This window comes from Oncorhynchus masou, unplaced genomic scaffold, assembly GCF_036934945.1.
Source record: "Oncorhynchus masou masou isolate Uvic2021 unplaced genomic scaffold, UVic_Omas_1.1 unplaced_scaffold_7252, whole genome shotgun sequence".
Taxonomy (NCBI): Eukaryota; Metazoa; Chordata; class Actinopteri; order Salmoniformes; family Salmonidae; genus Oncorhynchus; species Oncorhynchus masou.
Genome location: NW_027013703.1, coordinates 5,667 through 15,418, shown reverse-complemented (window position 1 = coordinate 15,418; position 9,752 = coordinate 5,667). Strand labels below are relative to the sequence as shown.

General features: G+C 44.2%; 1 pseudogene; it reads right to left on the bottom strand.

Moving 5' to 3' along the window:
* Nucleotides 1–124: 124 nt before the first annotated feature.
* Nucleotides 125–6,190, bottom strand: LOC135537208 (kinesin-like protein KIF20B; annotated as a pseudogene).
* Nucleotides 6,191–9,752: the final 3,562 nt, after the last annotated feature.

Here is a 9,752-nt window from a genome sequence, read left to right as displayed (position 1 = left end):
TTGATGTGATGAGGGTGGTCCCTGATGAATTTTCGATCACAAAAGGGGTCCCCCCCCCAAAAAAGACTTGAGAATCACTGGACTATGAAACAGGCTGATAGCTTGTCATTTAAAATGAACTTACATCCTCGAATAGTGTCTTTGACCTGCTGGTCCACGGTGTTCTGAAGCGAGGAGATCATCTCGTCCTTCTCATGACACAACTCCACGAGGTCGAAGAACTTCAGCTCCTGAGACTCCAGAGTCTACAAGAGAAAACACACAAAAAGAAGAAGGTTTGTCGGTACGACTCTCAGTTAACACAGACCTGAACTGCAGCATCATGTGGTATACGTAGTCTGTCCACGATTGACTAGGAAGAACCAAAATAAGTCACATTGCTGTGAAATACCCCATCCAAAATAAAAAATGCATTTGACAGTACCTCGTCAAGCTGTTCGTTTGATTGCGGTGCTCGTCTGCAATAATTTTCCAGTTCTGAAAATCAACGGAAGACAACGGACTAATCAACTAGAAGGAAACCTAGCATGTTCCATCACAGACACTGAAATTGTTTTTTAAATCAGGTTAACCGGTCTGCCTCTGTCATTGATGGCTAGTGAAAACTGCTGATTAACAGGTAATTGCTGAGTTCTACTGAAAGGTGAATGTGATAGAGTGCACCAGTGTTTAATAATAATGGTCCCGAGGACCCAAAAGGGTGTAACATCTTGGTTTTTAACATTACACACCCCATTCAAAAATCATCATCATCAAGTCTTTGTTTAGTGGACTCCATTGTGTCGTGCTAAAATGAAACAACCGGCCAGTTGGTTACCATTGGTTTTGACAGGCAGCTGCTCTGAGAGGTTGGAGACGGTGTCGCTACTTGGGTGGGCGACCACCAGACATTTCTTGGCCGTCTCGGCCGCCATCTTTATGACTGCCAGGTCGCTGCACATGGAGTCAAACATGCCTCCCAACGACGAGCTGTCCTTCTACACGAGACAATACACATGTTTAGTAATTCAGCAGAAGCTCTTATCCAGAGGGACTTACAGTACGTTCATCTTACGATAGCTAGGTGAGAGCACATGTCATAGTCAGTACGTGATTCCTCAATAGAGTAGTTATTAGCAAAGTCAGTGACAAGGCTATATATGATGGAGGTTGACACTGTTTGACGGCCAACGTGTCTAGTTTGGCCGTATTACCGTGGCTCGTTCTGCTCTGTCCAGTTCTTCATCGGTTCTTTCCAGCTCCTCTTGACTGGTGTTCTTGTTCACTAGATTCTTCAGGATCTCTAGACGCCTCTCCGCTCTCTCCTCGACAATCTCCTTCTCTTGGCCAGACGTTCCCTTCAAAAAGACAAAGAAATCAAGTTATTATAGCTACAGCTTGTTCAGTTTTATGCATTTAAAAACATTTACCTTTAAATCCCCCTTACTAATGTAAAGCTTTGAGTACCTCCTTTGATAGAAAAGCAATATATAAATCCAATCTATTACTATTTTAAAAAAGCAGCCCTACAAAAAGTATTACTTAAAACAAAACAGGCAGCGAAGAGCTCACTTGTAGTCGGTCTGCATTTCAGAGAAGAGCTCCGAGAACTCCTTTGTGATCTCGTCACGGATCCGGGATTCCAGAGCCAGGTTTTCAGACCTCTCCTCTCCCGGAGCTCCTTCATCTGGAGAGTTGGCTCTGAAAGGGTTAGCAAGGCATTAAAATACACTTCACACACACACACACACACATATTTTTTTTTTAAATAAAGCATCTGACCAAATTACACAAGACTTTTAATGAACTTTACATTCATAAAAAAGGGACCAGAGTTTTGACAATGTGACCTGATCAAACCAAAACTCTGGTCTCTTTAGACTAATAGAAGGCCTGAATCTTCCTCGAATTTCAGAACAACCAAATCAGGGCCTGGTAATGTAGGCGACTTCTGAGAACAGAGGTTAGTAGTGATGGGGAACAAATCAATCTGGTTACATAGCGGATATTATTTTTGACAATATATTGGGGTCTTTTTGACAATCTCATTTATTACATGTCTACTGGTAAATGGCCACCCATTTCACCACCTCATCCCCATACTGTTTTCCATTTATTCTTTTCTGCTCTTTTGCACACCAATATCTCTACCTGTACATGACCATCTGATCATTTATCACTCCAGTGTTAATCTGCAAAATTGTAAATATTCGCCTACCTCCTCATGCCTTTTGCACACAATGTATATAGACTCCCTTTTTCTTCTACTGTGTTATTGACTTGTTAATTGTTTACTCCATGTGTAACTCTGTGTTGTCTGTTCACACTGCTATGCTTTATCTTGGCCAGGTCGCAGTTGCAAATGAGAACTTGTTCTCAACTAGCCTACCTGGTTAAATAACGGTGAAATAAAATATTTAAAACATTTTTGCGCTAGTTGGCTGTCCCTGCACAAAAACTATTTTTTCCTTCATAGCTTGTTCTCCACCTTTTAAAAATAGGGAGCCAATTTGTTTTCAGCACTTATTTCCACAACGGATCAAAACTAGTTATTGTGACTCTTGTCCCTGTGCAGCAGACGTGTGGTGAGCAATATGTTCAGAACGCAAGTAAACAACAGTACCAAATCGCAATACATATTGTAATGGCACCTCAGTATGGTGATAATATGTTACGGTGAGGTCTCTCAGTATGGTGTTATGAGGTATGGCGTAATGAGGCCCCTCAATATGGTGTAATGAGGTCTGGTGTAATGAGATCCCTCAATATGGTGTCGAGAGGCCTGGTGTAATGAGGCCCCTCAATATGGTGTAATGAGGCCTGGTGTAATGAGATCCCTCAATATGGTGTCGAGAGGCCTGGTGTAATGAGATCCCTGGCAACACCCAGCTCTCGTAGCTAGGGGGGAGAGCCTTACCTCATAAGCATCTTTATCGATGAGAAACTTGTCATCGTCCACTCCTTGCATGGTCTCCTCAATCACGCTGTCCTCTTCCATGTCGCCAACGTCCTCCTGCACATCCTCCAGACTGGTCTCCCAGCCAACCAGGGAGCTCCTTCTCCGCCGACCCAACAGGTTCTTCCTGTCTGCGTGGTCGACGATCATGGACAGTTCCCGGGCCGACGTCTTGGCGGCGAGATGGGGACGGTCTTGGTGGTCAGCACCACCACCTTCTGAGCCACGGCGGAGAATCTTGAGCACGCTGAGCGTCTCGTCGTACATGGAAGCACACTGGTTGACGTTGACGACCATGCAGGCTTTGCCCCGCCCACAGAAGAAGCCCTGCAGGTAGTGGGTGAGCTTGCTCTCCCTGAAAGGGATGTGCTGTGGTAGCCTAGCAACAAGGGGCCGGTCAGAAAATAAATTGTATTTATTACGTTTGGACAGGGACGATGTACAACAAAAACACACTTCTCAGAGCACTGAGAAATGAGTTGAAGATTCAGCTAAAAGATTACGTATACCCCCCCCATATTAGGAAGGCGTTCCTAATGTTTTGTAGACTCTTTTACACATGTCAAAATGCAGACAAGGCTCACTTGGATTGCTGGCTTTGACGTAAGGCGTTGATGCACTTGCCCAGAGTCATCAGCGAAGTGTTGATGTTGCCGGCCTCTTTCAAACGCTCCCCTTTATTCTGCGTTTTAGCACACCGCTCTGACCCAGCCAGGTCACACAGGGACAGCCTGAACAGAAAGACAAAAACAGCCTTGCCTTTAGACACCCACAAGTACTGCACGGGACTCATATAAAAAGATATTTACTGTGTGCAAAAAAAATTAAAAATAAAAATAAAATGAATGAAATGTGCATTTCACTTACTCGCTGACAGAGTTAACGCGAGGAATCCGAGCATCTTCAATCCGCAGGATACGAACAGAAAATATGCTGTGGCTGAGCATAGGAACGGAACAGATTTTTTTTTTTTTTTTACAAGAGCTCAGCGGTCAATCTACTCTACTGTGTGAACTTGGCTCACGCAAGTGACTAACGGCTCAAAGAAACACTCAAATTACTAATTGATAAAAGGAAATGGACGTGCTTTAAATGATCATACCTCCTGCTCGAGAGGAGGTTGAGCTTTGTGCTGGCAAAGCTCTGGTTCTTCTTGGCTCACGCAAGTGACTAACAGCTCAAAGAAACACTCAAATTACTAATTGAAAAAGGAAATGGACGTGCTTTAAATGATCATACCTCCTGCTCGAGAGGAGGTTGAGCTTCGTGCTGGCAAAGCTCTGGTTCTTCTTCCCTAGCTTCATCACCTTGTAGGCTTCCTCCGCATTGTTCACTTGTATCCACTTCAGATCTGAAATTACACGCAGGAAGATTTGGTCCTTTGCAGCTCAGTTGGTAGAGCATGGTGCTTCTCCAACAGGATTGTGGGTCCGATTCCCAGGACAGATATATAAAGAACGTGTTATACAGCAATATATTTATATATATGTGTTTTACAACTCCAATGCATCTGTTACCTTTTACAAAGGAGTTGCCTTTGACATCCTGTGATAGCCGCAGCGTGGATCTCTTCAGGGCCCCGATCGGTACGGGATCCAGCAAGTCGTGAATATTCTCGTTGTAGATTTCACAGAAGGACACCCAAACTGAGAACTTGATGTGTGCGTCAACAACCAGACTGAAAGCGTCTTCAGTCACAGTCCTCTCAATGTCACTTAGTGCGGACCCTGTCAGAGAAACAAGTGGCGCGGTTAGCCTGTTTACAAACCCTCTTGTTGGGATAGAGGTCTATTGTGATGACAAACGATGCACCAAACTACCAGAGAGAGAGAGAGCGCGCAACGTGACAATCATGTATAAATGCAAAACATGAACATGCATGGTGATGTAACACCACATAAATGATGAATCTCCTTGCCTTGCAGGGTTGTCTTGCTTGTCTGGCTGGTGGAGCTTGTCTGGCTGGTGGAGCTTGTCGGGTTATCACTCTTTGGGGGAAGAGCAATGATATAATATAAATGATTAAACCCAAAGAAAAACTTAAGTAATGCAATGGCTTAATTTTTTTATAGATTTTTTTTTTTTATGAATTTGGGTTAATAAATCAACCCTGTACCTCCTTGAGGAGCCTGAAGAGATTTCTCTTGTTAGTGGCCTCTTCACTCTGCTGGTCTTTAGTGAGCCTGATGAACTCTCTGCATCGCTGTGGCTTGATGGTCATCTGGTTGTAAACATGGCCCTCAATGCTGTTGAAGATGACATTCAAAGACCTGGGGAGGATCCCTGCGTTGGTCTCTGGACCTAAAAAACAACAACAGGTGTTGAAGATTTGTTAATGTGTGAATCATGTCGTCTTAGTGTGTATTTTTGGGAGTTGGCCATAAAGAGCAGGGGTTGAAGGGTCAACATATGATTTGACTTTAAAAAGGATTGAGTTTCAGTGTCATTCAAACAGTGAATCTGTGCAACAGCGAACTCAGGCCAGTCCTTGTGTACAAGTAGGATGTTAGGACAAACAGCTGCAAGGCAAGAAAAGAAAAATCTAACCCAGAAATGTGAATGTCTTTCCGGCATTTGTGACTCCATATGTGAAAACCAGAGAATTTCCACCTTCCAAAACATCCTTGACCAGACTTCTCACTGTGCCATCAAACATCTCCCTCTGAGAGGTTTCTGGCCCCAACACCTGAGGACCAAAATAAATTAACAGTGTTGTTTGATAGATCCATCTTCTGTTCCTTATAAGGATTGTGGTTATTTATTTATTTTCTTGTGTGTTTTTGTTCTACTTTGTTAAAATGTGTTTTATACAGGGACAGTACACATTAAAATCAACATTACTGTAAATGTGTCAGGTTTAGTTGGCAGGCAATAATAAATAAATAAATATATATATATATATATATATAGTCCCTGGATGGCACTGACAGGCCCTGCTGAATGACCTGTGAGAACTGGAACCGTTGAGCTGTCTGAGGGACTGATTTGTCACTAAGCCTTGCTGAGAGGGAAGTCCTTGGAGCCTTGAGGAGCACCTTGTCTGGGGGCTCAATGGAAACGCAGTCCTTGAATTTGTACAGCAAAGGTCAACAAGTCAATGGTCAATTTAAAAAAAACTTTTGGTCAACAGTTATTATCAAAGGCTCTTGTTACCTGATGTGTGTGCTTCTTGTGAAAAAACTATTTCAAATACACAGGAACAGTGTGTTCAAATTACCTGCGATTCGCCATTTTCTCTCTTTCAATTGATGCGAACGGTCGGAATGCGGGAGGTACACCTGCAAGTGCTCGCTCTCTCCTAGGGCACGACTCCTGTGAGTGAAACTCTGATAAAAGGTCTTTCCTCAGGTCGTCGACGTTAATTTCTCTCTCCTCTGCGTTTTCCAATGTGCTGTGACAACCTGATTCTATCATCCTGGTGTCATATAATGTGGTGGGGACAAAGAAACAGGGTGTTGAGCAAAAACACTGGCTATAGTTAGTTAGTTACCAACGCACATTAGCAACTCGCTAGCTAACAAATCACCTTCGACATTAATAAACCGTAAGCAGATCACAGCACTAAAACAGGCGGAGTAGAACATGTTTTGTCGGCTTGAACGAAACAAATTGGTAACTACACTGACAGCTAGTTAACGTTGGCTAAACCACTATTGCCACGGCAACACAGCTAACTTAACGAGGTAGCTGTGTTAATCTTTTTTTTTTTTTTTTTACATAATGATGAGACATGCAAACCACTAACTTACCCAAATATATTCTAATCATTAGGGGAAAAAATGATATTAGGGTTTTTAATGTCTACTTACGTGACAGATCTTTTTCTTGTTTCGCAACGAAATTCCGTCTTCTGTTGTCGTCCGAAACTGTCCCGGTCTCATTTTTAAATTCGACCAATCGGGAGACTGATCTCACTGATTTGTTTTTAACCGGAAGTGCTCATAGAAGACGCTGTCAAATATTGATTCTGTTTCAAACAAACCTTTGCATCTAGTGATTTTGTGTGATATATATGTATTTCTGAATATTATATTATCCATACGCCCACGTTCCTATGATTGACTTCAATCTCTGCATCAACACTTTTTTTTAAATATATTTTTTTCCTTTTAAGTCAATCTTGAATTGAGATCTAGGAAAGGGAAGGAGAAGAGAAAATACAGTTAGGGAAGGGAGCAAGTGAAGAAGGAAAGGAAACTAGAATAGGAGGAAAGGAAAGGGTGTTAGAAAAAATTAGAGCTTGGAGCAAAGGGTAGGGTGGGGGGGAAGGGATAAAAGAAAGGAGGCTAGAAATTAAGATAAGAACACGAGCTAGGAAGGCCAAGTGTAACGGATGTGAAACGGCTAGCTAGTTAGCGGTGGTGCACGTTAAATAGTGTTTAAATCGGTGACTCACTTGCTCTGAGACCTTGAAGTAGTGGTTCCCCTTGCTCTGCAAGAGCTGCAGCTTTTGTGGAGCGATGGGTAAAAGATGCTTCGTGGGTGACTGTTGTTGATGTGTGCAGAGGGTCCCTGGTTCGAGCCCGGGTCGGGGCGAGGGACGGTCTAAAGCTATACTGTTACACAAGGATATGAGGAAATGGTTCTAGGAAAGCTAAGGAGAGGAGGAAAGGGAGCTAGGATTATGCAAAGAGAGATTACAGGGTAGCCTAGTGGTTAGAGCGTTGGACTAGTAACCGGAAGGTTGTGAATTCAAACCCCCGAGCTGACAAGGTACAAATCTGCCGTTCTGCCCCTGAACAGGCAGTTAACCCACTGTTCTCAGGCCGTCATTGAAAATAAGAATGTGTTCTTAACTGACTTGCCTGGTTAAATAAAGGTAAAATTAAAAAAAAAAAAAAAAAAATGAAAATTACATGTATGTGGTAGTGATTCACCAAAAGTTAGTGCTTTGTGGAATCCTTGGGACGTCCCTAACTAACCCCTCAACCAGCTGGGCTCCAACCCTGTTCTTTGAAACCTACAGGATGGTAGCTCTTCACTCCAACACTCTACTACACCTGATTTTAATAATTAGCTGGTTGATAAGCTGAATCAGGTTAGTTACAACTGGGGTTGGAGTGAAAACATGCACGGTAGCTCTCCAGGAACAGGTTTGGAGAGCCCTACCCTACAGCAGGGGAATTCAACCCTACGAGGCCCGGAGCCTGCTGGTTTTCTGTTTTACCTGATAATTCATTGCACCCACCTGGTGTCCCAGGTCTAAATCAGTCCCTAATTAGAGGGGAATCACCCACCTGGTGTCCCAGGTCTAAATCAGTCCCTGATTAGAGGGGAATCACCCACCTGATATCCCAGGTCTAAATCAGTCCCTGATTAGAGGGGAATCACCCACCTGGTGTCCCAGGTCAAAATCAGTCCCTGATTAGAGGGGCATCACCCACCTGGTGTCCCAGGTCTAAATCAGTCCCTGATTAGAGGGGGAATCACCCACCTGGTGTCCCAGGTCTAAATCAGTCCCTGATTAGAGGGGGAATCACCCACCTGGTGTCCCAGGTCTAAATCAGTCCCTAATTAGAGGGGAATCACCCACCTGTTGTCCCAGGTCAAAATCAGTCCCTGATTAGAGGGGAATCACCCACCTGATATCCCAGGTCTAAATCAGTCCCTGATTAGAGGGAATCACCCACCTGGTGTCAAAATCAGTCCCTGATTAGAGGGGAATCACCCACCTAGTGTCCCAGGTCTAAATCAGTCCCTAATTAGAGGGGAATCACCCACCTGGTGTCCCAGGTCAAAATCAGTCCCTGGGATTGGGGAATCACCCACCTGGTGTCCCAGGTCAAAATCAGTCCCTGATTGAGGAATCACCCACCTGGTGTCCCAGGTCTAAATCAGTCCCTGATTAGAGGGGAATCACCCACCTGGTGTCCCATGGCTAAATCAGTCCCTGATTAGAGGGGAATCACCCACCTGGTGTCCCATGGCTAAATCAGTTGCTGATTAGAGGGGAATCACCCACCAGTTGTCCCAGGTCTAAATCAGTCCCTGATTAGAGGGGAATCACCCACCTGGTGTCCCAGGTCTAAATCAGTCCCTGATTAGAAGGGAATCACCCACCTGGTGTCCCAGGTCTAAATCAGGCCCTGATTACTGGGGGGAATCACCCACCTGGTGTCCCAGGTCTAAATCAGGCCCTGATTACTGGGGGGAAAGGAAAAAACGTAGTGGATCGAGCTTTGAGGTCCAGAGTTAAGTGAGGACTCTGGAGGAAAAATTATACATCACAGAATGAAGGGAACCATTACATAAAGTGTAAGTATTGCTGTTTACCATTGGTGAGATGATAGAAAAAAACCATCACAGAATGAAGGGGTACAGTAATTGTTTACCTTGGGGTTAATCCTGACCACATGGCCACAGCTGGCAGAACCCAAGAAATCATAAATTCAGTGCACAGCCGCATGCAACCAGATCATAATGCCCATCGGACAAACACCAAAGCTCTCAGTATAGTGGATGCAGACCTTTAGATGTTGTACACACACTAATTGTCTCATTCAAAACTTTATCTGCAATGTTATATTCCCTTTTGCGCGACTCAGCGGTTTCCCCCTATACAGCTGTTCCATTCTCTGTGTAGCCTGCTGCTACAGGTAACAGCCAAAATAAAAGGAAACACCAAGTGAAAGTGTCTTAGGGAGAAGGTCAGACCTGGCCGTGTGGTGCCAGGACAACAACCTCTCCCTCAATGTGATCAGACAAAGGAGCTGATTGTGGACTGGGAAAAGGAGGACCGAGCACGCCCCATTCTCATCGCGGGGCTGCAGTGGAGCAGGTTGGAGAGCTGTCCACATCACCAACAAACTATAATGGT